The following is a 27,841-nucleotide window of genomic DNA, read 5'->3' as shown; positions in this document are numbered from 1 at the left end:
TGGGAGGTTAAGGGTTCTAATCCTGGCCCCGCCACTTCTCTGGGCCTCAGTTACCTCATCTGTAAAATGGGGATTAAGACTGTGAGCCCCATGTGGGGCAACCTGATCACCTTGTATCTATCCCAGTGCTTAGAACAGTACTTGGCACATAGTAAACGCTTAACAAATACCATCGTTATTATTATTAAGAGGGGAAAATGTATGTCCTGCCACCAGCCCTGTGTACTCACAACCACCTAAAGCACATCTGTGCACATCTTATACACCCTATTATCGTCTGTATATCCATTTGTCCTTCCTCCTTTTTATAGATGATTGGTGAGTCAGTCAGAAGGACCTGGGTTCTAATTCTGCCTTCGCCACTTGTCTGCCATATGACCTGGGGTAAGTCACCTCACTTCCCTGTACTTCAGTTACCTCATCTGTAAAATGAGGATTAAAACTGTGAGCTCCATGTGGGACACAGACTTTGTCCAACCTGACTACCTTATATCTACTCCAGCACTTAGAACAGTGCCAGGCAAGCACTTAACAAATACCATGAAGGGAAAGAAAAAAAAGGGTGGATTTCTCTCCTCCACTAGCTTTAAGGAGAACTTTTAGGGAAACAAATTGGCAACTGTCTAATGGTTCAGTCACTCATTAGCCTGGAGACTGGGGCCTAGACCAGGTGATCTCTCAAGATTATTTAGGATTCTTTTTGACTATGATTAAATAATAAAAGCAATCACATATAACTTAATGATCATAGTGTGTACAATAGGATTATAATGATGTACTTGCCTAATGATTAACATGATATAGTAGAATTATTGCTGTTATTATTATTGCTATCATCATCATCATTTCCAGGAGGGTTGATACTCTCCTCCCCCTTAATACTAGCTGTGTCTGTTTCCTCATATGTGGAATGGGGATGAGATATCTGTTCTCCCTCCCTCTATGCCTGTGAGCCCCATGTGGGATAGGAACTGTGCCTGACTTGATTATATCTACCTACCCTCATGTTTAGTACAGTGAATGACACCTAATAAGTGTTTAACAGATTATAATAGTAATTGTGTTATCCGTTAAGCACTTACTTTGTGCCAAGCATTTCTTCATCCTGTCTGGAATTTATATTTTACCCGTCTCCCTGGCTAGAGTGTTCACTCCTTGAAGGCAGGGATCATATTCTCTTCCTTTCTTGTACTCCCCCAAGTGCTTAGTACAGTGTTCTGCCCACTGTGGGCACTCAATAGATGCTGTTGATTGAGTGAGTAAAAAACAAACACATAAACTGTCACCAGGAGTAGATATGAAGTTTCTTCATGGTTTAATAACAAAACTGGGATCACTCCTTGCTCTTCTGGAAGTATATGCTTTTTCCTCCTAGCCAATCACTTTGAAACTCTACCTTCCTGCTTAATTTAATGTGCAGAAGGTTCTCTATTTGAAAAGGGAGTATTGCTTGGTCTTTAAGACCCTAGAAATTTGACTGGCAATGGAACCTTTCGACCTTCGGTTCTCCGAAGGCCCCGGGAAATATTTGGGATGGCCTGTCCTTAAGCAAAACAAAAACAATTTTGCTCAACTGTGATGCAAAAGGAGAAGGTTTTGCTCTTCATCTTCCAGCAGATGGCATCATGATTTTAGAAAACAAAGCTCCCCACACTTCCTTTCACTGCTCCTTTATTCAAGTCTTCTCTCATGATGAAGCACAACTTCAGAGCTAAGACAATCCACCAAGTAGTCTTTATGCTGGGGACTCTCTTTAAACGAAGATTATTGGGATTGAATTAGACCAAGTAAATGTGATTCTGAGTTGTGTCTCAATCAGTGGTAGTTGGATGAGACAAAATACTAAGATTGGGCAGAATTGAGTAGTTTAGGACAAGTACTAGGCGGACAGTCCGACAAACAATGCTATTTACTGAGAAATTACTGTGTGCAGGACACTGTATTAAGTGCTAAGGAAATACCACAGAATTAGTAGACAAGGAGTTTACAGTCTTCAGAGGGAGACAGATATTAAAGATAGATTATGAATAGAGGAAATAGAGTATAAGAATATTTTTAGGAAGTTCAGTGGGCTTAAGGAAACCTTCCATGAAGAAAAGAGCTTGGATTCCTTACTCCATCCGCAGGGCGTGAACTTAGGTATTTATTTACACTCATCTTCAGCACTTATGCATATTCAATTATGCATTAATTAATTCTGATTGTTTATTAATACTTTTCCAAATTGCTCCCTCATTAGAGTGTAAACTCCTTGTAGGAAGGAAATCTGTCTCTTGCTTCTATTATACTCTCCCAAATTCTTAGTACAATGCACAGTGCCCATTGGATGCACAGTAAATGCTATGACCACCAATCTAAAATCCATATTACTCTGCAATGCATTTAATTCATCCATATGTCTTATGAAAGGACAATCATAGTTTTACTCATTTTTTTGACGTTCGATACAGTACTAGTATCTGGAAAAATCCTAGATGCAAAGGCGTTTAGGGAAGTAACTGCTCTTTCCTTCCCTACCTTGCCAGGTCCTTCAAACTCCTATTCGTGTTAACTTTGAAACTGATTTTGTTTAGTATTGCTTAGCGTGGTGTCAAAGAAACAGTGCAGGAATTATTAGTAATAGTCTTCAGTGTTTGAACACCAACAAATGCCCACTGGGCACTTTATAGAACACAGACTTAGACCAAGTAACCCGTACAGGGAGTTTTACAGTTAAAAAAGCTTAGATCCGCCACTTGTCTGCTGTGTGACCTCGGCCAAGTCACTTCACTTCTCTGTGCCTGTTACCTCATCTGTAAAATGGGGTTTAAGACTGTGAGCCCTGTGGGGAGGGCATGATACTGATTACTTTGTTTCTACCCCAGTGCTTAGTTAATCTGGCACATAGTGCTTAACAAGTACCATTTTTTAAAAAAACTGAAAGGTATGAATATGGAAAGATGATTCCTTTTTATTAAAACTAGGGGCATTAACAGCTAACCCTTTAATCACTCGCCAACACAACAATTTGCCAAAGTAAAATTTAGGAGCAGCTTCAGGAGATGGATGTCATTGGGGGGAGGAAAAACTCCGATTTCCTGATCTTGGCTGATCTTCTTCAGCTGTGCTGCCTTTATGGCAGTGATGGCTAATCAGGGCACAACTCATAGATACCTCCCTGCATGTAAAACCTCAAACACAGTGGAGAGAATTTCAGTCTCGGAGACTTGGAAGGAGGAGAAAGGACAGAAATTGCTCTTTCTTCAATTAGTTATGGGGGAGAAGAGAAAGATCTTGATATTCACTTGTTCAGCATTATTCTGTTTTATCCTCATATTTGAAAGGAGCCGAGTATGGGTTGATAGATGCTTGTAGGTATGAAAGAAATTCTGTTAAGTCACTCTTCTACCTCTGCTCCATTTAACACTCGATCTAAACTCTGATCACTCAGTAAATACTTGTTGATAAATGACCTCCGTTTGAAAGTAGGTAGCATGATAAAAAGCTAGAAAGGATTAATTGTTTCATGCTCTGTGGGAAGTTCACATGAGGTTTAATTTTGTCATCTGTTGCCCTTAAGGATTTCTCCTTCCTAAATAGGTGGATTTTGTGGATCATTCTGCTTCTCTCGCTCTTGTCACACCCTCTCCCCTGCCTACAACTGCCTACCCCCCTCAAATCTGAGAGACCCCAGCTGTCCCCCTCTCCAAAGCCCTCCTGAAATCACATCTTCTCCAAGAGGCCTTTCCTGATTTTTAATTTCCCTCCTCCCCAGATCATCGCCTAACTGCCACTTTCAGGGCTTGAGTGGCAGTAAACACTTGTATATGCACAATCTTCCGGGCCACTGATGTGCCCGCTGCAAAGCCTTATTACTTAAAATACTGACTCATATGGCTACCCCTTTTTCCTTCTTCCTTCTATCTGTGAATAAGTGGTTTCTCTTCCCTGACAGAGTGTGAGCTCCTTGAGAGCAGGGATCAAGCAAGCAAGGATATTTATTGAGCTCTTACTCTTGAGAATAATTCAGTACAAGAAGAGTTGGTAGACATGGTCCCTGCCCAGGGGGAGTTTATAGTCCAGAGGGGGAGACAGATATTAATATTAAAAAAGAAGAAAATCACGTGTACTAATTCTGTCATACCCTGCCGAGTGGCAACGATCTGTCAGATGCATGGCATGTGGAAGAGACATGAGAAGAGTGAAGACTGCACTGGCCTTCTTTAGGATGAAGAGTTCTTGGTAGTATCTGTTAGGCATTTACTAAGCACTTGTGTAGCTACGCTGCTAAGCGCTTAGTATAGCGCTCTGCACACAGGTAAGCGCTCCCTAAATACAATTGATCGATGCAGTGTAAGCAGATCAGACATATCTTCTGTCCCAAATGGGGCTCAGTCTTAAGGGGAAGGGAGAGCAGGTATTTAATCTTCAGTTTTCTTGTGGTCCTCCTCCTTGAGTGTTTCCTCCCTCTGTAATTCACTGTTCTTCATTCCTCAGAAATGCGCCCTTTAATTCAAGGCATTTCTGTTTTAACAGCTGCTGTTGCTACTGGGAAATGAAGCCTATCCTTTCAGCCACGGCTGCCTGGAACCCGGATACCACACGATGTCCCAGAAAGCAGTGGTGGACTAGGCCAACCGAAAAGCCTCCCCACCCCAGGAAACCAGTGAAAGACCATGCATCACAACCCTTGGGCAGAGTGAGAGACCCTGGGATGGTACTGGCAACCATAAACCCGGTAAGTCTTCCCACAAACATCAGCTGGGAATCAGTCACTTCCATCAGTGGTACTTATTGAATGCTTACTGGGAGCAGAGCACTATACTAAGCTCTTGGGAGAATAGAGTATACCAGAATTGGTAGACCGGTTCCCTGCCCACTACGAGCTTACAGTCTAGAGGGGGGTCAATTTCCACCTCTGCCCTTCTTCGATTTGCGTCAGAAAAAAATACTCTAGAAAATCAATCAAAAATTGAGTAAACAAATTCACCTTGGGCAGACACAACCATTTCCCCTAATGATCCAAGTCCTCATTAGCAGGACTTGCCAATTAGCTAATGAACAGCCAAGTGAAAATTCTTCCCTGCCCCTTGTTTTTGAGTCTGCAAGAAATGAGGGAAGGTGGAGGTAAACTCTCTGGTGGCAGGGAGCTTGTCTAGCATTCCCCTAGTACTCAATACAGCATGCCATGCGTACTGGGAACGTGACTTCCATGTACTGATGGGGTCATCAAACTATAAGTCACTTGCCCCAACTCTGGGGATTCAAACCCGAAGCCCCAGTCCGCTTCCCTGCAGCTCTCTCTCTCAGTTTGCTTCCAACAACAGCCAAGGGTGCGATGTCCAAAAGGAACCAAGCAAATAAGTCTGAAAATAACACAGGAGGCATTATGTACAGTATTCACCATTCATGTAACTTTTAATAAACTCATTCACAACAACAACAATAAACAATACATCCCAGGACAAAGTTGTCAGGCAAAAAAATCTCACAGAGCCGAACGCTTTGGCGACTGGCCAGGTGTCCCTGATCTGGTTCTTTCGCAAAGGATCGTGATTACTTTCACAGCTGTTGCTTTTAGGGAATAGCCTCTGTCCCCATCTTCATCTCCATGGATGGGATAACAGCGGTCTTCTCAGAGCCAAAAAAGACTTGATGATTATTGCTGGAGTAATTCTACTTCAACATCAGTCGGGGTTTCAAGTCCCACCGACCTGACATTATTTTATATAATTACAGAGCTATTTGACCTAAGTTGCATGACTGTGTCTCTATGAGAGACTACTTCCTGCTTATTAGCATGCCCTGGGTGAACAGAGAACACCTCTGTTTTGGGAAGTTATCCCTCTATATACTCTGTTCCAGGACCCCTTTATCTCGTACCCTTATAATAGACTAATAACCACAATATCCCCATGGATGGTCCCCTGATAATCTTTCAGTTCCGCATTCTACATGTGACATGCTTTGTGCGGCTGAGGCCTCGTGGTATCTGGGGACGAGTCTTTTTTAGGCTTACTGGCTTTTGGGCTGCCTTCTGTCAAGTAGGGATTGTCTTCACACCTGAACACAAATGAAAATAGGGAACTTTAAGAAGGGACGTACAAAGGGGATTTCAACATCAGTTTAACTGAAATGTGGTGGGGAAGTGAAACTCAGTGAGGAAGGAGGTTCAGTTGTAGCTGTCATACCGGTCTAATATTTGATTGCCGAGAGGCACTTTGAAATCTTCCCTAGTGGCTGTTATGAAAGGCAGTGGAGCGCTTCCACAGAGTAAACCGAAAGCCCAGGGGGTCCCCTCGCGCCTTTCTTTCCCAGGTTCTTTAATTTTTGCTTTGGACGGGGCTTAACAAGAAGCTGTGTGCACTCTTCTTACTGAGCTGTGGCACGATCTCTCAGATGAATAGTAGGTGGAAGAAGTGTGAGTAAAGACTGGATGGGCTCTCCTTAGGATGAATGGTTGTTTCTCAGAGAACAACAACAGTGTTATTTGTCAAGTGCTTACTAAGCACTAAAGGAGATTAGATATAAGCAAATTAGGCAGTCCATGTTCCGCATGGGATTCACATTCCAAGAGGGAGGGAGAATAGGTATTTAATCCCCATTTTACAGATGAGGAAACCGAAGCTCAGAGAAGTTGAGTGACTTGCCTGAGGCCACACAGCAGGCAGGAGTGGAGCAGGGATTAAAACCCAGGTTTCTTGACTCCCGGGGCCCTGCTTTTTCCACTCGGCCAGACTGCTGCTTGACTGGGGTTTTCAAGAGAAGTACTGTTGAAAAGTCAGGGAGCTTTTGAAAGAAACACTTGAAAAAGGGAATCAATTTCCCTCCAAATGCCTGCTAGGGGAATGGGTAAGGAGAATAAGCACAAGGAACAAACAAATGAGAAAATAATCCCCGAATGGGCAACTACCTTGTAAATAAACATTCACTGATGGGAATTTACAACCCTTGCCAAAATGAGCAGTAGATTTGTGGTTTCGCCAGAGGTGAGAGCGGCTTTCATATCCGTCAGGAGCAACAATGGCCGGATCTGGTTTTGATAACAGCAAGGTATACAGAGAACAGGAAAGGGAGCTTTGAAACTAACAGCCAATATCCAGGGGAATCCAGAACCGGGTCAGAGTTGGATGGGACTTCTGCCACCCAACTTTGTCACCTCTATACAAATCCTCCCGGCCAGACTGTAAACTCCTCTACTAACTATGTTGTACTGTGATCTCCCAAATTTATTCAGTTGTATTTATTGAGCACTTACGTGTGCAGAGCACTGTACTAAGTGCTTGGGAAAGTACAATACAGCAATAAAGAAACACACAATCCCTGTCCACAACGAGCTCAAAGTCTACGGCGGGTGGGAGAGATGTCAATATAAACAGACATCAATATAAATAAATATTTGGTTTATCTCTCCCTAAACTCCAGTAAGGAATGCTACTTAGCCATTTTAAGATCGAAATGCTCAAATCCTTAGTACAGTGCTTGGCACACAGTAAGGTCTCAGTCAATACCTTTGGTTGGTTATCAGGTCTCACAAAATGGTATTCCTGGCAGATTCAGGATCTTTAAGTCCCCAAAATCAATCCATTGAGCTCCTTGTGGATAGGGAATGTGTCTGTTTACTTTTCCAAGCCCTTAGGTACAGCGCTCAGTAAATACCATTGAGTGAATAGTATTTATTGAGTCCTTACTGTGTGCAGAACACTGTACTAAGGGCTTGGGAGAATACAACAGAATTACAACGAGAGAGAGGTGAAAAACTGAAGGGGGATGAGGGGCGGGTGTGGGTGAAATCTTTGGAGGAAAAATGCCAATCGATGCAAAGGTGACCTGCAGAATAAGAGGAGGACCACCCAGAATTGAGATGGATAGACAGACTTAAGGAATAAAGATAAAAGAAGAAATATAGACTGCTATTACCCAGGGGAGGTAGACAGATCACTGTTACACATCGCAGGGAGTGAGAGGTTAATAAAGCAGCCAGAGGACTCTCCCGTTTCACTGCCTGAAAGATCGGGTGAACTACCAGGCTTATTCCTCCTTAAGTCTAAGTAGAATGGCCAAGAAATAGGACTAGCTTTGAGATTTGTGGTAGCAGCATACTTCTTGAGTGGAATGTCAGTCCCACATTAACATAAAATGTGACTTCCTTTCTAAAATCACATGTCCTCCAAAAGGCCATTACCAATTAATTTCTCCTCCCTCGGGTATAAGTTCCCCACCCCTCCCCATATCTCCTCAGCCCTTTGCTCCAACTGTGACTTACGTACACACAGCCAGCAGTTGCACTTTGCTGATACCCTCCTTCTTAAGCAATCACTTGCATTCCAATTCACTTTCCTTCTTCCTTCTCTCCGTAATTTATTTCGGTGGTTTTCTCCCTTCACAAGACTGTAAGTACTTAGAGGGTAAAGATTCAGTCTCCCGGCTGTACTATATTCTCCCAAATGCTTAGTACAGAGGTCTGAACACACTATTTCCTGATGGTGAGCACCACAAAGAAACTGCATCCTACCACTGGAAAGAACAGAATAAACATAAGCAGTAATAATAATAATAATGGTAGTTGTTAAGCCCTTACTATGTGCCATGCAGTAAGTTAGATACAATCCAATCAGATCAGATGGAGTCCCTGCCCGACCTGGGACTCAATCTAAGATGGAAGGAGAACAAATATTTAATCTCCATTTTACAGATGAGGAAACCGAGGCCCAGAGAAGTGAAATGTCCAAGGACACACTACAAGCAAATGGCAGAACCGTGCTAAGAACCAAATCCTGAGCTCTTTCAATGCCCTGGGTTTACAAGAAATACAAGGTCCACCTGGATTCTCCTAAAGGTATTTGTAAAGCACTTACCATATGTCAAGCACTGTTCTAAAGTCCTGGGGTAGATACAAGTTAACTAGATTGGAGAGAGCTGAGATTAGAACTCAGGTCCTTTGACTCCCAGACCTGTGCTCTTTCCTCTAGGACTTGTTGCTTTTCATAGCTATTTTGCTGCACGAGCAAACTGCCCACCCCATAGAGCAAGGAATTCAGTTGCCTCCTCTCCCGCCCACCACTACAGCTGTTTGTTCTTATTGCCTGCTACAGCCCTGAACTCTTTCAATGGGGCTGTGAGCACTGGGCCAGTGACAAGGCCCACAACACATGAAGTGAGTGAAAACCTGATCCTGATTTCCAGGCCGATGGTATTGCTCACCTTTTGGTTTAGGGGCTCGCAGCGATTTTAAATCCCAGAATGCCAGGTGCTTTCTGAGATTCAGCCTTTCATTCATTTAGTTGAATTTATTGAGCACTTACTGTGTGCAGAGCACTGTACTAAGCGCTTGGGAGAGTACGCTATAACAGACACATTTCCTGCCCACAACGAGCTTAAGAGTCTAGACTGTTCAGCTCCGTTCAGGTATCGCTGAACAAAAGCCCTTGTACCAACTCAGCTCTGCAAAACGTCTTAAAAATATCGACAGCCAGCCTCTGACCAAAAATTAACAAATGATACTCTGCAAACCACAGCAAGGGAGAGGGTTAAATGGATAGGGGTGCGTGGCTTATCTTTCACACCCTTAAGCCTTTTGAATGCCAGGCGGGTCACTGGTATTATTAGCACGGTCTTGGTTCCAATCCATTGTAAACTCCTCAATATTGGGGACTGTGGCTGGAATTTTCTTTCCAACTCTCGCCACACCACTTAGGAGGGCTCTGTTTTATTAACCAGCATTCTTGATGATGGAAGTCAGTGCACCACAATTGGAATTGGACACTCAGACCTCATCTGAGGAGATCTCAGCATACTCTTGAGGAGACATAGCTCTTATAAACACTGCAGTCTCCCCTCTCCCCCCCGCCCCGAAGAAGCAAAGTGACAAATGATACATAGGTTTTTTTTTTAAAATAGGCCTAATGCAGATGGTCATCACATAGGTTGCACTGTTATGGTTTGGAGTTCCACGGCCTTAAAAGTATTCAATTGGAGCAGATGGGAGAAGACATTCAGCAGATACAAAAGCAGAAAAGAGTGTAAACATAATCTTGGGGGTTGATGGGCTCCCTGCTCTACCTCGAGGTAGCATGAGTTTTATCCCAGAAGTCGAAAGCTTTCTGAATTGTGACTCTCTGGTTGCTACTGATGGAATCTGTTAGCTTCAGTTCGTTGAGATCTGGGAAATAATGAGGAACTGGTCCTATAACATGCGTGCACAGCTGAAGAATGAGGTATGTTTTTGACTTGGGGTGAGGTTGAAAGTTTTGTTTCTATATTATCGTATGACTTTGTTGACTGTGGGTTTGAGAAGTCTTCAGATGTGTTCCTGTGCTCCATCTACTCAGTTCCATCGCTCTTGGGACTTGTTTCCGGTCGGTATTTTTCAGAGTACGTAAATGGCCTCATTTATGTGTGTCTGTCTCTACCTGCCCTTTCAAACAGAGGGGAAGAAAATCCTTCTCATCAAGGGTATGTTTAACGCGTAAATTTTCAGTGGGAACTTGGTTTGTGAGTAGGAGACTTAGATCCTGGGCAAGGGAATCTGTTTAAATACCACTAGATAGAATAGCCTAATAAGAGTGCAAAATTTGAGAGAGATTTCCCACCGACTTGTAGTTAGTGAGAGCACTGGAAAAAATGGAAAATTAAAATTCATTTAAAAATAAAGGAAAGCTCAGTGAATTGACTACAAAGTGTTACATCCAAACTGTGCTAAAAATTGAAACCAGTGTAAAGGGACAGATTACTCTTTTATGCAATTAATGCAGGACCAGGTAACCTTTCTTAAACTCTTTAACTTTGGAGAACTCTAAGTTTTAAGTTGTACCAATTAAGAAAATGAAAATTCTCAAAACTGGCCCAACCGAACAAGACTTCTGTGGTGTTATCTATAGTTCAGTGCTTATTACAGTGCTCAGCACTGAGTAAATACCCCCATTATGATGATGATCAACAAGGATCTTTTAAGCACACTCAGGGTATTACAGTAGGAAAAGAAAATAACACCACTAGCAACATGTGCATAGTTTCTGATTTTTCTCACTCCCAAAAGACTGAGATTTCAATTTGGAGCACAAAATGTAAGTTTAATAGTAATCCTTATTTCTCCTATACTTACCATAGATCATTAATGTTAGAGCTTAAGGTTACCACTGCCCTTTAATCAGTCTTAAAATAATAGCAGACAAATATTTTTCCTTGTGCAATTTTACAGTTTTATTTTTTATTTGCGTGCATAGAACTGTGAGGCAAAAATGCACTTCAGGATCATTAAAATCCATTTGCTATCAGGCAGAGGTCCATTATGCCACTTACTCCTTAAACTACAAATAGAACTCTTTTAATTAACAGGAATAATACCATTCCCCACAAATAAATGAGCATCAATGATAGTCTCGCATATCTATTAAACCTTGCCTGTAATGAAGTTCCCTTCCTTTAAGCGGGTGGCTTTAAATTCAGCCTGGAGCTGTGCAGTGCTTGTTGTTTGAAAGGAGCTGAGGACTGAGCAGAGAAGAGCCAGGCTTCAGGGGGGCTTTAACTCCAAACTGCCCTGAACAGTGCACGGCGGTAATTAACCTTGTCCCGGTCCCCTAGTTGTCCTCCCAAGCCTTTCATTCATCTGGGAACTCAAGCCAAGGGAGCCCAGACTGAACTCCTGGTTCCACTATTGGCATGAGAAGCGGGCAGGGGGTGAAGAGGAAGCCGTGGGTCTCCAACCCCCCTAAAAAACAGGCTGGGAGGTTTGAAAAAGCAGTGCACTAAGGGGGAATCTGAGCAGTCTGGATGTTGGTCATGGCAGCCCTGAGTCAACTGAGTGGAGTAGCACTGATGAAGTAATAATAATAACTAGTATTTAAGTGCTTACTATGTGCCAAGCACTTGGGTAGATACAAGACACAGTCCCTGTCCCACAGGGAGCTCACAGTCTTAAGTGCCATTTTACAGATGAGGTAATTAAGGCACAGAGAAGAAAAGCAACTTGCCCAAGGTCACGCAGCGGATGTGCGGCAGAGCTGGGATTAAAACCCCGGTCCTCTGATTCCCAGGCCTACTCTTTCCACTGGACCATGCTGCTTCCCTGAAACAGATTGTACGGGAAGAATCGCCCTTAGTGGACTGGGGAAAGAAGAGGGGGGAAAAGTAGTTATTCCTCACTTGTACCTGGGCTTTGTGAAAATGTGTGCATGACCCCAGAAATTAAAATGAACAAAAAGGTAAACTGAGGAGAATTAAGTCCCCTGTTCATTACAGGACCTTTAGGCTTAAAATCATTCTTCTCGCTCTATCATTTCCTTTGATGGCCCACTTCTGGCAAAACCCTTGGTGAAGAAAAACAGTTGGCAGCATTTGAAGTTCTTTGTTCTCTGCCCGCTGCCCAAGGATACAGTCCCTCCGATTAATCCTCTTTGTGTCCAGCGCACATCCACGGAGAGTAGATATGAATCAGAGACCACGGGTAGTCACTGAGTGTACATTTCCAGGTAGCTTGAAACCCAGCAGACAATGTAGCTGTTGCTTAACAAATACAGAATTCTACATTGTATGCCAGGTTCATGCCTCAAACCTGAATGGTCGTCCTACAAAGTATACAATCAGCATTGGTGGCACGCAACCACTTGTAACACTCGTAAATAACCAGGAGAGATAGGTACCCGGGCTTTCTCCATCGAGCACCCACTGGGTGCAATGCATTGTATTTGTGCTTGGGGAGTACAAAAATCACCAAGTGACGCACTCCCTGCCCCCAAGGAGCTTACCCTCTAATAGGGGCGATCTAAAACCGTGTAAACTATAAATTACATCTTAGAGCTTCGCTCTCCGCAAAACCTACAATTCTTCAATCCTAAATCAAGGCCTTTAGAGGCCTGGGAAGGGGTAGTGTGTTAAAACAAGGACACAGCTAAATAAATGAAAATCAACAGGCGTTCCAAGATGCTCAATCTTGGCTACAGGAAGCTCAGATCAAGGACACATCTGGCGTGTCCCGGTTAATACTATACAACTCTTTCAATCTGCTATGAATCTGGAAGATGGGGTGGAATCCACATGATCCAAAGATGCCCATTATAATTTCTTCCAAATTATCCCGAGAGAGAAGCTAGAAGGTACCCTCAGAGACCCAGTAGCCAGATGTAGCTGCTGATTAGAATACAGGATCTACACTGACTACTGAGCGATTGAGGGGCAACTACAGGCTCTCTGGAGGCGGGTGCGCACGGTTCTCAGGGCACGCTCTGCGGAGGCAAAGTGAAAATGTCAGTTTGATAAAGTCAACCCTGAAAAATCTAGCTCACGCTCCATTCTGTTTTACCTCTGGGTAACCTCCTGCTACCAGGGAAAGAATCACACCTGCCCAATGGAAACAGCTGCCTGGAACACCTCTTAGGGGAGACAATGCATTTCTCTGAGAACGAATCACAAAGGGATTTCAATTTGTGCTTGCACAGTTAAAATATGTAAAGTGAGACATTTAATAACGAGGTGGCCTTGGAGAGTCTTTTACCATGGACTTGGATGCCGCAATAGCTGGCAAATTGCAGACTCTATTCAAGCCTTTCTTTATATAAGAAAAATGACAGCAGTGCGGCCTTGTGAGTTATCATTGCAGTCCTGTTGCGAGTGGAGGCAATGTAACCTTCTACTGCAGCCACTGAAAGGGACAGAAAATAAGCTTTCCTACAAAAGAGCCACGTGAATCACTCAAAGCAGTGTCTCACCAGTGTGTGAGAAACGTATGGATTGTAACTAACCAAAGCTGTGGAAATTTGCTCCTCCTGTGGATGGGAAAAGTAAAGAATGGTAATTCACTCACTGTTATTAGTTGACATTAGCTCTCTGGCCTAGTACTTTTTTGAATATATATAAATACATGTATTATACACACACACACACCCCAATAGTGGGAAGATGCTGTGATGACAAAGCAAACTTTCCTCCAACTCCATTTCTGCCAGCTGCCTTCCTTCCTTCGTGTATAAAATTAGTGACTTATTCAGGCCAAAGCCTTAGGTGGACGAAGCAGCGTGGCCAAGTGGAAAGAGCCCAGGGCTGGGAGTCAGGAAACCTGGTTTCTAACCCTGGCTCTGCTGCTTGCTTTGCTGTGTCCCTGGAGCAAGTCATTTACCATCCCTTAACCTGTTTACTCATCTGGAAAATGGGCATCATACACCTGTTCTCTCTCCAGGCGGTTGTGAGGCATGGATCATGTCTGCTCTGACTGTACTGGGTCTTCACCTGCTTTGCTGCTGGTCACACATATGGCACTTAAATACCACAATTATTATTACAGGGCTTTGTTGAGAACTAAATTCTAACTGTCCAGTAAGTTGCAGCAATACTATTGTACCTAAATATTTAATTTTCATCAGGGACAGGGAAGATTTTTGTCACACAACAGTTTTGAGCAGTGAGTCCTGCAAACCTTAGCCAGTCTGGTTGTTTAATGAAATAAACCAAATATGAACTCAAACCCTAAATCAGCAGATCAGTGCCAGTCTTGGCTGTTACATGCTTTAAAAAGCCCTTTCATGACAAACTTTTTAAAAAACTAAGTTTAAAGCAGAGGGCAGGATCGTGACTACTTACACTGTTGAACTGTCCCAAGAGCTTAGTACAGTGTTTATACACAGTGTAGGCTCAGTAAATACCATTGATTGATCAGTTCAACTCTAATGCTGAACATGAGCCAGAACAGTCTTCCAAAGGAGAAAACCTGTGGAGGCAGGTTTGGTTGACTCTGTCCTCAAACTAAAAATACAAACAAGATGGCCAAAAAAAAAAAATCCCACTTTTAGTCATCTCCTAAATAACCATTTGAGAAGCAGCGTGCCCTGGTGGAAAAAGCATGGGCCTGGGAATCAGAGGACCTGGATTCTAATACCAGCTCCACCACTCGTCTGCCATCTGGCCTTGGGTGAGTCATTGTACTTAATGCCTCAGTTAACTCATCTGTAAAATGGGGATTACGACTGTGAGTCCTATGGGGGGACAGGGTCTTTGTCCAACCTGATTATCCTGTATCTACCCTAGTGCTTAGGGTTGTGCCTAGCACATAGTAACGCTTAACAAATTCTAAAAATTTGAAAAAGTAAATTTCATGTGCAACAAAAAGCCTCCACTAGACAAGATGACCCTTGAGGACAGGGATACCGAGTCTATAGTACTCTCCCAAGCAGTTAGTGGAGCGCTCTACTGAACAGTGTAAGCACTCGAATACCAGTGACTGAATGGAGAGGTCAATTTTAAGGTTAAATAACCTGACAACATTTCCTCAATAATCTTGTTCTCTGGTTACTAGAATGAAATGCTATCATTCCAAGCAGTCCCCCACAAAGCACCAAGGTTTGGGGGAAAGCTTCTTTTAATGTTAGGCACCCAGATGGGGCACGTTCAAAGAGAAACCTAGTTAGGAAATCTTATACCATTAGCCATTTACTTTCCGCATACCAACCCTACAATGGCGAGGTCAGGCCACTAAGTAGCAAAGAGGTTTTAAAAAAAAAGCAGTGAGTTCAGTCAAAAACTGAAGAAAAGTCAGAGGTTTCTATTGTGCAACAAATACAAAGGCAGCTGACTAAAGGGCTCGTGAGTCACGGCCAGTTCTGTTTCAGTCGACATCCACCTTCGGAATCGGATAGCACCCCCAGATACTGTTGGAAAAAAACACCTCAGATTCCAGTGAGGCTTCTGTTCTAGGTATATTTCCATAGGGAGTAGGGACAACAGGTTGGAGAGTGTTTGCGGGGGAAGAGAGAGGCTTGAGGGTGGGAAGAGATTGATTAGGCATCAAACCCTGCCTCCTGCTCTTACACTCTTTGGGAATGATTCATTTTCAAGAGCCTAGTCTTGGCACGCTAACCCTTGTATTTGAATAGATTACACTCCCAAATTAGAACCCTGTACCTATGAACTTGACCAACGTGTGTTGTGTTGTAAAACCGACTGACTTTTCAACCTGAGAGGGCTGCTGAAAAATGACTTATCTGGAACACAAAACACCTCATCACTCTGCCGCTGAACAGCATCCTGGGATCTACAATTCAGTTGTTTTTCCCCATTTCATGTATGTGCTGATATCCTTTCACTTAGTAAGTCTGTAGGCTCATAGTAGGCAAGGAACATGTACCAATTCTATCATATTGTACTCTGCCAAGTACTTAGTACAGTGCTCTGCACACAGTAAGTGCTCAATACCATTGATCAATCTGCAGATATTCAACCGTTTTTGTCTTAGAGTACTCCAAGCTTACTTAACTGACAGTGTTTTTGCTGCAAATGATTGGATGTTGCATGTTTAAGTAGAGAATCTAATAAATTTAATTTTACTGATGCCATTTAATGTGTGCGCACGCAAACACCCACACACCCACACCCCCAACACCCCCTCCCCCCACCCCCCACCCCCCGGTTAAGCAACAAGGTGAAATCAAACCAGAGGTGAAACCAAGATTTGAAATACAGGTGTCTAATTAAAGTACATTCTTGTGAAGTTGAATTCCTGGTACATTACATAATGCCATGAGCCTGGCAGGGTATCTCCAGAACTGCGTGTATGTTTCAGTGCTCTCCCACCTCTCGCATTCCTCAACCGTGTGACTGTATTGATCAAAAAACACTCCTACCAGCTGATGGTCACTTGACTCTCTGCTCAGTGTTTGGTAAATGACCCTGTAGGTTTAGTTTTGGATTGGACCAAAGATTTTCCAAGAAATCCCAGCCTCGCGACATTTCCAAAGCACCCTGCCAGACTATACTAGCCCAAGCAGGCCTGCCGAGGGGCAGGATTGGCACGGGTCTCTAAAACACATTTCTAAAGGCAAATCCACTAGCATACCCATAAGGGTAGACTACAACTAGTTTTTAGAAAATATTTATTAGCAATTAGGTAATTGCCTTGTAACCTCTATTCATCCAGACCAAGCTTCCTGACAACCAGAGCCGACGGGAATCTTTCTCTACAGAACACCCAGAAATGGGGTTATCTATGATTTCTATCTTGGAAATATGGGACCCTGGGAGCAGACCACCTTGGGCACCCTCCACATATGCGTACACATCTTGTGTGTGTGTGTGTGTGTGTGTGTGTGTGTAAAGTTGGGGGGGGGGGTGTAGAGGTATGGATCACTGGCAATCTTAAGCAGAAAATATATCTGCAAATTAAAGCCCTTTTGTAATAAATACACCCTAATATATCACAAAGAAACACACACGCACACTTTATATCTGGCCTTAAGGGCCAGATCTGCCAGTCTTGGGGGCAGTGATTATGTCTACCAACTGTACTGTACTCTCTCAAGTGCTTAGTACAGTGCCCCACATAAAATGAGCACTTAATAAATATACCATTGATTGAATAAACCACTCTAAGGAACCAAGCTGAAACAGAGGTTACTCTGGAAGGAGATTTGCCTGAAACACTTTGGTGAATCATCCTGGGCTTTTAAAGGCACACTGCCTCAAGCCGGTGACTGTTTACTTTCAGAGGATCCACATTATAGCGCTCTCCCAACAGAAGATCTGAGTGTGTGGGTGGCGAGGATTCTAAGAATTCTGGGAAGCAATGTGGCCTAGTGGAAAGAGCCTGGGAGTCGGAGGACCTAGGTTCTAATCTCAGCTCTGCTGTGTGACCTTGGACAAGTCACTTGACTGTTCTGTGCCTCAGTTTCCTCTTCTATAAAACGGGAATTAAATAAGTACCTGTTCTCCCTCCCCAATAGACTGTTAGGCCCATGTGGAACAAGGACTGTGTCTGACCTACCTTATATCCACCCCAGAGTTTAGAGCACTGTTTGGCACTAAATAAGTGCTTAAATCCCACAATTATTATTATTATTATCATCATTGTCATTATTATGAAATTCTAATGTGTGGAATGATCTCGTACAGTTTAGGTAACAGAGGAATCAAAACGCCAGGCTGAACTCGATATTATTGGCACACGGCCCATGACACAAACACGAAAGGTTGGTCTCTTTTTTTCTTTAAAAGAGTAATAAGTAGTCATGGTAGTAGTCACAGTAATAGCACTTACTGAGTACCCAGTGGGTGTAGTCTTCTAAGAGCTTGGGAAGTACAAAACCAGGAAATAAGTTCCCTGCCCACAAGGAGCTTACAGTCGGGGAATGCGTACGTTACGAGTACTCGGTTCGCCGCTTTATAAATTATAAATTGCGGTCATGAAAATGACCGCCACTTCTCTTTCCATGCTACCAATTTCTCCTTTAGCACGATTTCCATTTCTAAGAGTTCTTTACGTGAATACAGCTCTACGCTGTAGACAAAACTGGCATTGTAACCACTCCGATAACACATACATCTGAGCCCTTGCGAACTAACAAGCTGCTTCATGTTTCACCATATAGCAAAAATGGACGTAAGTCAATAGTCATATACGTCTTCTCCACTGAGCTTCAAATGGGACCAAAGAAATAGTGATAGGAAGTAGGATAATACCTCCTAAGGGAACAAGGCTTGAAAAAGATAAAAAGAGAGAAAAATCCCTATATTCAGAGGTAGCTTTGAAATACAAATCTTTTCAAATTTCTCCTCACTTGCCTTCCATCTCCCTGGTGCACTTTTTTGGGACAAGAGGTTATTTTATAAAATTAAGTGCCTTCTAACATAGAGATGTGAACCAGACCCACCCAGTGCTTATATAACGAGGGGATTGTATGCTTGCAAAAGTCCACATTAAGGAAAAATTGAGCTGTCTCCCTCACCAGGCTTCTTCCAACACAGAGGACTGTATCCTAACGGGCTCAAGTTTTAATACGGACATTCCCTAACACCCTGACAAAATTATAGTCAAAACATACACTGACAACACACATCAGTTAAAGCCGGGTGGAACGAACGTACTGCTGGGAAACACATCAAGGGAAATTTGGAAATTTCAGTCCAACACCCAGACTGTGTCTACCCAAGTGGAGAGCTGAGCAGCTATTCAGACTCTAAAATGTCCAGACCAACTTATTACTGTGCACTTTACCTTACTTGAATGGTCTACCACATCTATGTGCATTGACAGAATAAGTTGCTCAACACCCACCCCTTCGCTTTGTACAGACTGTACACCAAGTGTGATAAGGTTTCAAAGGGTACATTTTCCACACCCTTTCCAAAGGAATTCCGAGGGGACTGCTGTTATCTCTTGCTCTTAAGGATGACAGCCTACTGAATTATTAACGCAGGATAGCGTGCTGACAATACTAAGAAAGAAAAAAGAAAAACCTGATTATATCTTGCTAAGATCTGAAGGATGCAAAAGATGGGATGATCCTAACTGGAACCACCAGAAGATGAGTTGAAGTCGTAGTGCTGGGACTAAAACCTGAGTCCTTCCTAGGACTTTATCCTCCCACACTTCCTTGCGACTAGTTATTCTTTCACCATCCAGTCCCCACGGTTTGTTTTCCGTTCCTACGTGACTGTCCTTGCACTTGTCCCAATTTGATGCCACCTAGTGTTTGATGGATCTTTCCCCTAATTTGCTGAGGTCACCCTGAAATCTCTTCTGGCTTTCCTAAGTCCCAGAAACCCTTCTGGAGTGTCATCTGCACACTTGTTGAATTCCTTCATCCAGATCACTGACAAAGATATGAAATAATACTGGCTTAAGAACCACCCCTTATGATGGACCACTGGCTAAGAACTTTCAGGTCAGTGCTGAGTCACTGAGAACCATCTTCTGAGTGAGACTTCAGGCCGGTTGTGCATTCATTTGATACAAGTATGGTCTTGGCCACACTCTCCCAGCTTGCCAGTGAGAAAGTCCCATGGATCAGAATCAAATTCCAGATGGATTTACTAGATCTTACCCAGTCCACATAAGGTGGACGCCATCACAAATGGAAAGAAATTGGCTGGCTATAACTTGCCCTTTCCAAATCCATACTACACAGTGCCCCTTCAGGGAGTTTCAAATGTATTCATGGATTATTAATTTGATTCTCTTTTCGGGGTACTGAAGTTAAGGTGATGGGTCTGGTTCTTTTTTCCGCTTAAAGACAAGGCTGACATCAGCCCCCTTGGCAGGGGTGGGAGGGGGGGCAGTGATTGCTCTGTGTTGGTGAGTGGGGACTTGGTCCAACGTACTTAACTTGTACCTGCCCTGGTGCTTAAACACGTTTGACACATAGTAAGCACTTAATAAATACCATAAACAAATACTAAGGAAGAGTTGATAAAAATGATAGAACTGCCTATTTATGATCTATTAAAAAATCAAAACATGAATTAAACCATATTTTCACAGTCCAGAATCCTCCCTCTATTTTCATTTTCAAATAAAAAGGTTGGCAAATAATTGGATTGCTGTAAGAAGTCTAATACAACTCATCTAAATCAGAGAACTATATAGTAAATTCAGTCATAATAAATAATAATTAGTGGTATTTGTTAAATGAGTCCTATATGCAAAGCATGGAATAAGTGCTGGGGTAAAATACAAGCTAATCAGTTCAGAGAGACAGTCCCACGTTGCACCAGGGGTTCAAGATCTAAGTGGGAGGAAGAACAGATATTCAGTCCTATTTTACAGGTAAGGAAACTGAGGCTCAGGGAAGTGACTAGTCTGAAATAATAGCAATGTCTGTACAGTGGATGGCTGTGGCTACTAAATCAGTCCTGAATATTTTACTCCCTCCTAATAATTTCCCTGCCTAATTAGTTTTATAAATTTTCCCTTAGCTTGTTGTGGGCAGGGAACATGTCTACCAACTCCGTTATACTGTAGTCTCCCAAGTGCTCAGTACGGTGCTCTGCATACAGTAAGTGCTCCATAGATTCCATTGGTTGATTGATTTCTAATTACTCTTTATTATTGCTATCATACTGTGCACCTTAGTCCCCGACACTGCCGATAATACTTCTCTTACATCACAGGCATTCAATGGAACAAGAAATTCCATGCTGTGAGAGATCTTCATACACAGAAACACTTTAAAATACAGCCTATTTGCCGAAAGAGATAGTAAGACTTAAGAGCACTCCTGCCTCCTTCTCTGCCTTTCATCCCTATTTCTTCTAACCATCATCCACAGCATTGAGCACCTCACATGTACAGCACTGTACTAGATGCTTGCTGCTTTACTAGATGCACAGTAAAAGACCTTGCCCTAGAAAAGCTTACAGTCTAATTGGGAAGACAAGCAGACACATATTCCCAAATATACAAGTAAAAGAATTAAGAGCACAGATAGAAAAGATAAAAACTAAAGTAGAAAATTAACTCACACTCACAAGTGCTCTGAGGTGGCTGATTGGATATGACTTACCCACCCAGGTTCAACTTCCATTCTACCTTTCCAAGTTTTTAACGCATGCTCTGTACCGCAGAAGACACTCAATAAATCAAGCAACACATTATTTTGGCTTAGGATCCCGCTAAGAAAGATAATAGCGACGTCTAAAAGAAGAGCGTACTGTCCCATCAGCCACCTGGAAACTTGTCTATTTTGTCCATTTTCCAAGTGCCTCCAGCCATACTGTGGCTACTGAGACTGATTCACTGGGAATAGGGGAAAAGACTGGAGTTCCCACAATCACAATTGATTGGTCCTGTGCCGTGCTACTGTCCAGTCTTAGGATCCATATTTCTATACTGGTTCCCAATCTCTTAGCTGGGCAGCAAATTATTTTGGGCAACTTCAACGTGGACAGGGTAACCCACAATCCTTAAAGCACTAGGGCTCAAACCGAGAAAGCCCAAGAGACCAACTTGAAACCCTTCTGTAAACCATTACTTAAACAACTATGCCGCCGATGCTGACAATCATAGGTGATCTATTCCACCACCTTATACTAACTTGAACGTGTTACGGTACTCTCCCTCCACGAGCTGAAGTTTCGAGGTTGCAGAAACCAGAGAAAACTGGTTTACAAAGACAAACAAGCCATGCCTTTAGATCATAGGCTCACTGTGGGCAGGGAGTGTTTCTACCCAACTCTGTTGTCTTTTACTCTCCCAAGTACTTAGTACAGTGCTCTGCACACACTAAGCACTCAATAAATACCATTGATGAGGACAGTGAGGTCAATGTTATAGTGAGAAGAACAGAGCATCAACAGATAAAGGTTTGGTTAGCCACAGTGCTAGCTAGGATTCTGGACAGAGCAGTGCATATAGAAGCATTGTTTACCGGCACATCTTGACAACTTCAAACCAACAACTCCTCTCGACTACCAAATTTGAATCCCAACTTCTCTCCATACAAGCTGGATTTTTACCTCATCTAAAGCTTCTTCCCTCTCGTTATTGCGACAGTGGTTTTCATGTGATATTTTCTAATCATTCACATAAAAGATAATTCAGAAAATAAAACGTTCGTGGGTATTTTGCTAACATCATTCCATTTACATTATCTTAAAAGAGATCCGGGTCCCAAAATTATAGAGCTTTTGATGAGATACCAAGGAGCTCTCCTTGGCAAATGGTCCTACAGATCTGTTATTGTAGGGCCACCAGTTCAAAGTTCAATTTTTACAGTTGATGTGGGTTTCCTTTTTGTGCCTGAAAAATGACTCTGCTGACCACATCCACATTCTGAAATAGTTTTTGAGAACTTCTAACCAAACTGCAGGAACTGACTCATTCCTCAGTGCCTGGCCACTGCATAATCGTTTAGATGAGTCTGCCCAGGACAAGGGCTGAAATATCAGGAAGACCAAATTGAGCTATTTCTTGATGTTGGTTACTTGCTGATTTACATGGGGGAAAAATAATTCCCTGAGGTACCTGTGGCAAAACTACTTAGATCTAGGACAACTTTAGAGGCCAGCAGACAGCCCAATGACCAGAGGAAGAGGAACACACCACCAAAACAGTCTATAAAATGTGAAGTAGGGGTGGCTATCCCCAGCAGGGGAAGGAACTATGTCAATGGAAAGGGAGCCTCAAGCAGTACAGCTTTACATCAAACAACAGAATTTATTGACTGCTAATTTTTCTATGGCATCTTTTTCGTGTTTAGTATGTGCAAGACACTGTTCTAAGCACTGGGATAGGCAAGTTAATTAGGTTGGATACAGTCCCTGCCCCACATGGAGCTCACAGTCTTGTTCCCCATTTTACAGAGAAGTTAAGTAACTTGCCCAGGATCACACAGCAGACACGTGGCGGACCCAGGATTAGAACCCGGGTCCTTCCAACTCCCAGGCTCGTGCTCCCTTCACAAAGCTGCACTGCTTCCTAATGCAGAGCACTATATTAAGTGCTTGGGAGAGTATAACACAGTTGGTGAAACACACTCCCTGCCCTCAAAGAACTTAAGCCTAGTAGGGGAGACAGGCTATAAATTAAAATAAAGTGGGGCTGGCCAAGACCTAAGGAAATTATATACCTCCAGTACAGGAAGTCAATTCCTTACTACTTGCATAAAAAAAATTAGCGTTTTAAACTTCTAAGAGTTTAATTCTCTTGAAGGGTTAGCAAGGTACAGGTCTCTAAATGAGAGACAACTGTCTTTGAGGACCTCTAGTTTGGTCTTGCTAAACCAAGTCAGGTTTTGTTAGTACCTCATAATGTGAGCTTGGTGGGGGAAGTTGCTTATAACTTTTGTTTCTGTTCTTACCTACAGATGCATTACAATTCCTACTTAGGTGGCTGCAAAGCACCAGAATACGTGATACTTAGAGCATAGTTTTGACAGTCGGAAGACCTGGGTTCTGATTCCAGCTTCATTACTCTTTTGCTCCAACGGCAAACTGGGAATGATGAGACTTGCTTTTTTCTTTTGGGGGTTGGAGGGGGAGAGGGGTAAGTCAAGCAAGGACGAAGTTAGAATATATGGTCTACATGTACACCAACACTTGAAAGATGCAGCCGCACGTATGTTCGTGGTCGGAATCAATGGTCAGAATTAGAATCCTTCATTCCCCCTTTCCCACGCCATCCTGGACGCCGAACGGGGCAGGCTTAAAATACCCAGTTTGAAGGGAGGGTGGGTGGGGTGCGTGGAAGAGGAGGAGTTGAAGATGAAAGCTATAAGGGTGCCTAGATTTTCCTTTCTGACAGCGATCGCCATCGTTATCACCAGAATTGATTTACTGAGCGCTTTCTTTATGCAGATCACTCTTGGGATGGCAGGGTCCAGAAAGGTGGGGGTTAATCGGGAAATGTCCCCGAGAGGGGGTGGATTTTTTTTAGAAGGGCCATGAGCCAGGAGGGACTTAGTTTGGAGAAGCCAAAGTGGGAGGACATTCCATGCAGGGAGAAGGCATGAGTAATGGGATCAGAGGCAGAAAAGACGAGAGGGAAGAGTGGATGGGAGGAGCAAGAGCCCAAGCTGGGGTGAAGAGAGCAGATGGGAAAGATGGGAGTAAGTGCATGGAGAACGAGGAAACTGCCTATCAGGGTCTCTTCCTCCTCCTCCCGCTGTCATGGACTGCGAGCAGAAATGGGATAAAGATCCCCTCGCCCCCCTGATTCCAAGTCCTGTATGCAAGGAAGGGAAGGTTTACACTAAACTCATATAGCCTGAAAAAAAAGGTAGCTGAAAAATTGGATTTAATGGAGAGATGCTGGGATTTTACGGTGTTTTTATGTGTCAGAGTTTAAGGGGTTAGGAAACCTGAGTGCTTAGGGTCCCTCTGTGTAGGGATGTAACCCTGCGATTTCTGCTTCTGTCTTGTCACTGTGATTGTGTACGCTTTGTATTCGGTGTTCCTGGATGTTGTTCCATGTGTGTGTTTGCATCGACCCATTTGGGTATTTACCTATCTAGGTGCATATGTTTCATGTGTGCACATCCCCATGTGGTATGGATTTTGCCAAAACTCATCTGAGCTGACTTTTTTTATGCTTTTAGGGGAATTTTGAAAGAAAATCTGGTTGAAAAAATTCTCATTTTTCTACAGCTGTTTTGTGGACCTCAGGCATCATGCTCTTGTGGTGTTCAAGATATTTATTTGTTGATAGTGTCTCTTGTGTTTTGTTTGACCTCACTAGTGTTGTATTTTTTTTTTACGCTCTCAGAGGGAAGAAATTGGATGTGTTAAACACCTTGATTCTTACCCGGCCCCACAAAACTTAGGTAACTATTCATATACTCTTACATTTCTCCTATCCCTGATCTATTTTAATGTCTGTCACCTCCCCCTCCCCACACAGATTGTAAGCTCCCTGTAGACAGGGATCATATCTACCGACTTTATTGTATTATACTTTTCCAAGTGCTTAGTACAGTGTTCTGCACACTAAGTGCTCAATAAATACCAACTGACTGTGTTAACTAGGATTTTCAAGTGCTCACCTAAGCAGCATCCAAAAGTAGGTTTTTGGTGATGGTGATGGTGGTAGCAATCACAGAACTCTGATTCTGTGATTTGCAATTCATTTGTACAGGACGCCACAGCTCTAATTAACAACTATAAATGTGGAAAGAGCTCAGTTGGCACATAATAGAATTCTAGATGCAGCAGCACAAGAATTCTGTAAACAAAATTCATTGGACAAGAAAACTTAAGGAAATAGAAGTGGAATACACTCTGCATGTTGTTTAAATAAGTCAAAATTTCCTTCTAAATTATAATTTATTCACCAACCATGCAAAGGCAGTAAATGATTAGTTAAGGAAGGGCTGATTTTCCTACAAAATCCACCACAAATTTCTCACTGCCTAGGTAATCACCTTCCCCTTAGCCTGTTGGAGATCAGAAAGATTGTGGGTGAAGAAATACACAACCATTACTCCAGATTAAAATTATGCTTCAGATAAATCAGTTTGCCAAATTGCTGACTTTATGGTAATCTGTACCACAAACACATTTAAAGGACATTTTGCAGCAAGGATGTAGGAAATTAAAAACTCCTCCACCCAACTAGTGAATGAAGTTTCTTAATTACAATATTATCAAGATTGCCAATTGCACACAGGATTGTATAAAGCAGATTGACTTATTTGATAGGGTCAAAGAACCCAGAATGCATTCTTTTTTGGAATATTGACAAACCTCTGATTTTCATCTTTGTGTGGGTTTTTTCCAACCCTGTTAACGCGGCGGCGTTGAAACTCGACGTGACACACCCCGGTCTTGTCACTAACACGGCCCTCTACCACCTGCCACAATTTCATTTTTGAAACAGCAGAACACAGCAATGACATCCTAATGACTATTAAATCTCGGCAGCTGATTGACATCCGGTGAATTAATGGAGAGTATACAACCGCACAATAGTAGTATGGTGAGAATCGGAAAACCCCTTTTACTGTTTCACTTTTTGATCGTTGGCTGAAATGAAACTGAGAGGCAAAATCTTCCAAAAGATCTGGCTCATTAATAGGTTGCAGTAATGGAGCTTTCAGACATTAATTATACACTGATGTACTGACAGAGCAGAAGTACTTCATTTTGTCTATTTAAATTCTGCTTAAAACAAAAGATATATATTTTTTCCAACCGTGTGTACAGAGGAATCCACTGCAGTGTAAAAAGGGCAATAGAGCTAAGCTTCTTCAAGAGTTTTTGAGTTCACTGGCTCGTAAGCTCCTCGAGGGCAGGAATCTGGTCTGCCAACTCGGTTTCGATGCACTCTCCCAAGCAGCCTAGTGCACCACAACCAGGAAAGAAACGGTTCATCAGGGGCAGAAAGTCAGTCTCGTAAGCCTAGCAAAACCAGGGCCCGATACTGCAAATCAACAGATATGACAGTCAACAAACGTCAGTCTTTGTGTGCGCACAAGTGTGGTCAGGACCAAAGGGCCCCTCATCCATCACCATTAATGGTGTGCACACACACACACACACACAGACACACACACGAGGATTACTCAACGACTTTCCTGTTAGAAAACGTCTGCAGTTATTGCTCACGTGTAAGGCTACCAAAATAAGGAAATGAGGACCTGAAAAAAAAAATGTAGGAGTGGGGACAGGTAAAGAAACAATTTTTAAAGAGAGCAAGCTGTCACCCTTGCCTGAGAAGAAGTGTGAGAAGCCAACTGCCCCTACTCTGCAGAAAAGAAAAGAAAATCTCATGGTGGAACTCTTTAAAAAGGTATTTGTTCCCTGGATGAACAAAGACTAGAAACACAGAGGCCGGGGCACAGAGTCGGGGGTCCAAAGACAGACAAAGGCTTGGAGACACAGACACGGCGAGATAGGGACACGGTAGCAGACAGACGGTGAGAGACAGAATGTGATGGAGCCCTGCTGTCCAAGTGTAGCCTGTGGAGCTGGGAGGGAGGCAGAGAAACTGAGTGACAAGTTATGCTGCAGAAGGTGACTACATTTGATATTCATCCATGCTAATAATTAACTGCCCCAACAGAATTGTTCCCCTAGTTTACAAGCATTTCTGGGATGCTTATTTACACATTTGCTCTCAACACACACACACACACACACACACACACACACACACACACACACACACACACAGAGTTTCAAAACATCAGAAAGTCATTGGGAAGAACTGTAGCCCAGTGGAAAGAGCATAGGAGTTAGGAGACGCAACCTGTAATTCCGGCGTTTTTACTGGTCTGCTGGAGGGCCTAGAGAAAGTCACTTAACATCTCTATTTCTTCTTTTGTAAAATGGGATTGTGATGTTCTCTGAAGATTGTGAACTTGTGCAGGACAGGGTCTGTGTCTGATCTATTGATTTCGGATCTTCCCTGGTGCCAGGTACATAAACGCTTAATGAACAGCACAACTAACTACCCAAGGAATGCATCGCCAAATTCCCTCCCCACCCATCTGACTGGTAGAACAGATGAGGACCTCTGGATCTCAAGAATTGAAATTTTTTTGCATATAACTAAAAGTGAAATTAACAAAAAAATTCTGGTAAGATCTAACGTCTTTGGCTTTGGTTGTGCAAATGAAGGTCAAGCCTCATTCTCCTGGAATAGTGCTATCTGGGTATTAATTCCCTT

The 27,841-nt window shown here is 42.9% G+C and overlaps 2 long non-coding RNA genes and 2 other non-coding genes across 10 annotated transcripts in view; 1 reads left to right on the top strand and 3 right to left on the bottom strand.

Moving 5' to 3' along the window:
* LOC103170215 overlaps positions 1-27,841 on the bottom strand; it is a 180,155-nt gene that overhangs the window by 85,215 nt on the left and 67,099 nt on the right. Inside the window, exon 6 of one of the 4 annotated variants that reach the window (XR_003766097.2) lies at positions 5,232-5,345. The exons of 2 other annotated variants lie outside the window; for them this stretch is intronic. This is a non-coding gene — a long non-coding RNA (uncharacterized LOC103170215). Of the gene's footprint in view, positions 1-5,231; positions 5,346-5,371; positions 6,043-27,841 lie in introns of those variants that run through there. One more of the 4 variants, XR_486031.3, reaches the window with a different exon arrangement.
* Positions 345-27,763, top strand: LOC103169805. 4 transcript variants are annotated; one of them, XR_005661018.1, is made up of 7 exons: positions 345-384; positions 4,516-4,717; positions 8,675-8,818; positions 17,854-17,930; positions 24,941-24,998; positions 26,051-26,149; positions 27,591-27,763. It is a non-coding gene; the product is annotated as an uncharacterized LOC103169805 (long non-coding RNA). The 4 variants fall into 4 exon arrangements; XR_005661019.1 differs by having other exon boundaries at positions 26,054-27,763; XR_005661017.1 differs by having other exon boundaries at positions 26,051-27,763.
* On the bottom strand, positions 12,445-12,537 carry MIR221 (microRNA mir-221). Its single transcript, NR_034823.1, has one exon. It is a non-coding gene; the product is annotated as a microRNA mir-221 (primary transcript).
* Positions 13,060-13,169, bottom strand: MIR222A (microRNA mir-222a). The gene has a single exon (NR_034822.1). It is a non-coding gene; the product is annotated as a microRNA mir-222a (primary transcript).

This window comes from Ornithorhynchus anatinus, chromosome 18 (assembly GCF_004115215.2).
Source record: "Ornithorhynchus anatinus isolate Pmale09 chromosome 18, mOrnAna1.pri.v4, whole genome shotgun sequence".
Classification (NCBI taxonomy): Eukaryota; Metazoa; Chordata; class Mammalia; order Monotremata; family Ornithorhynchidae; genus Ornithorhynchus; species Ornithorhynchus anatinus.
This window is presented reverse-complemented; position numbering and strand designations above follow the sequence as displayed.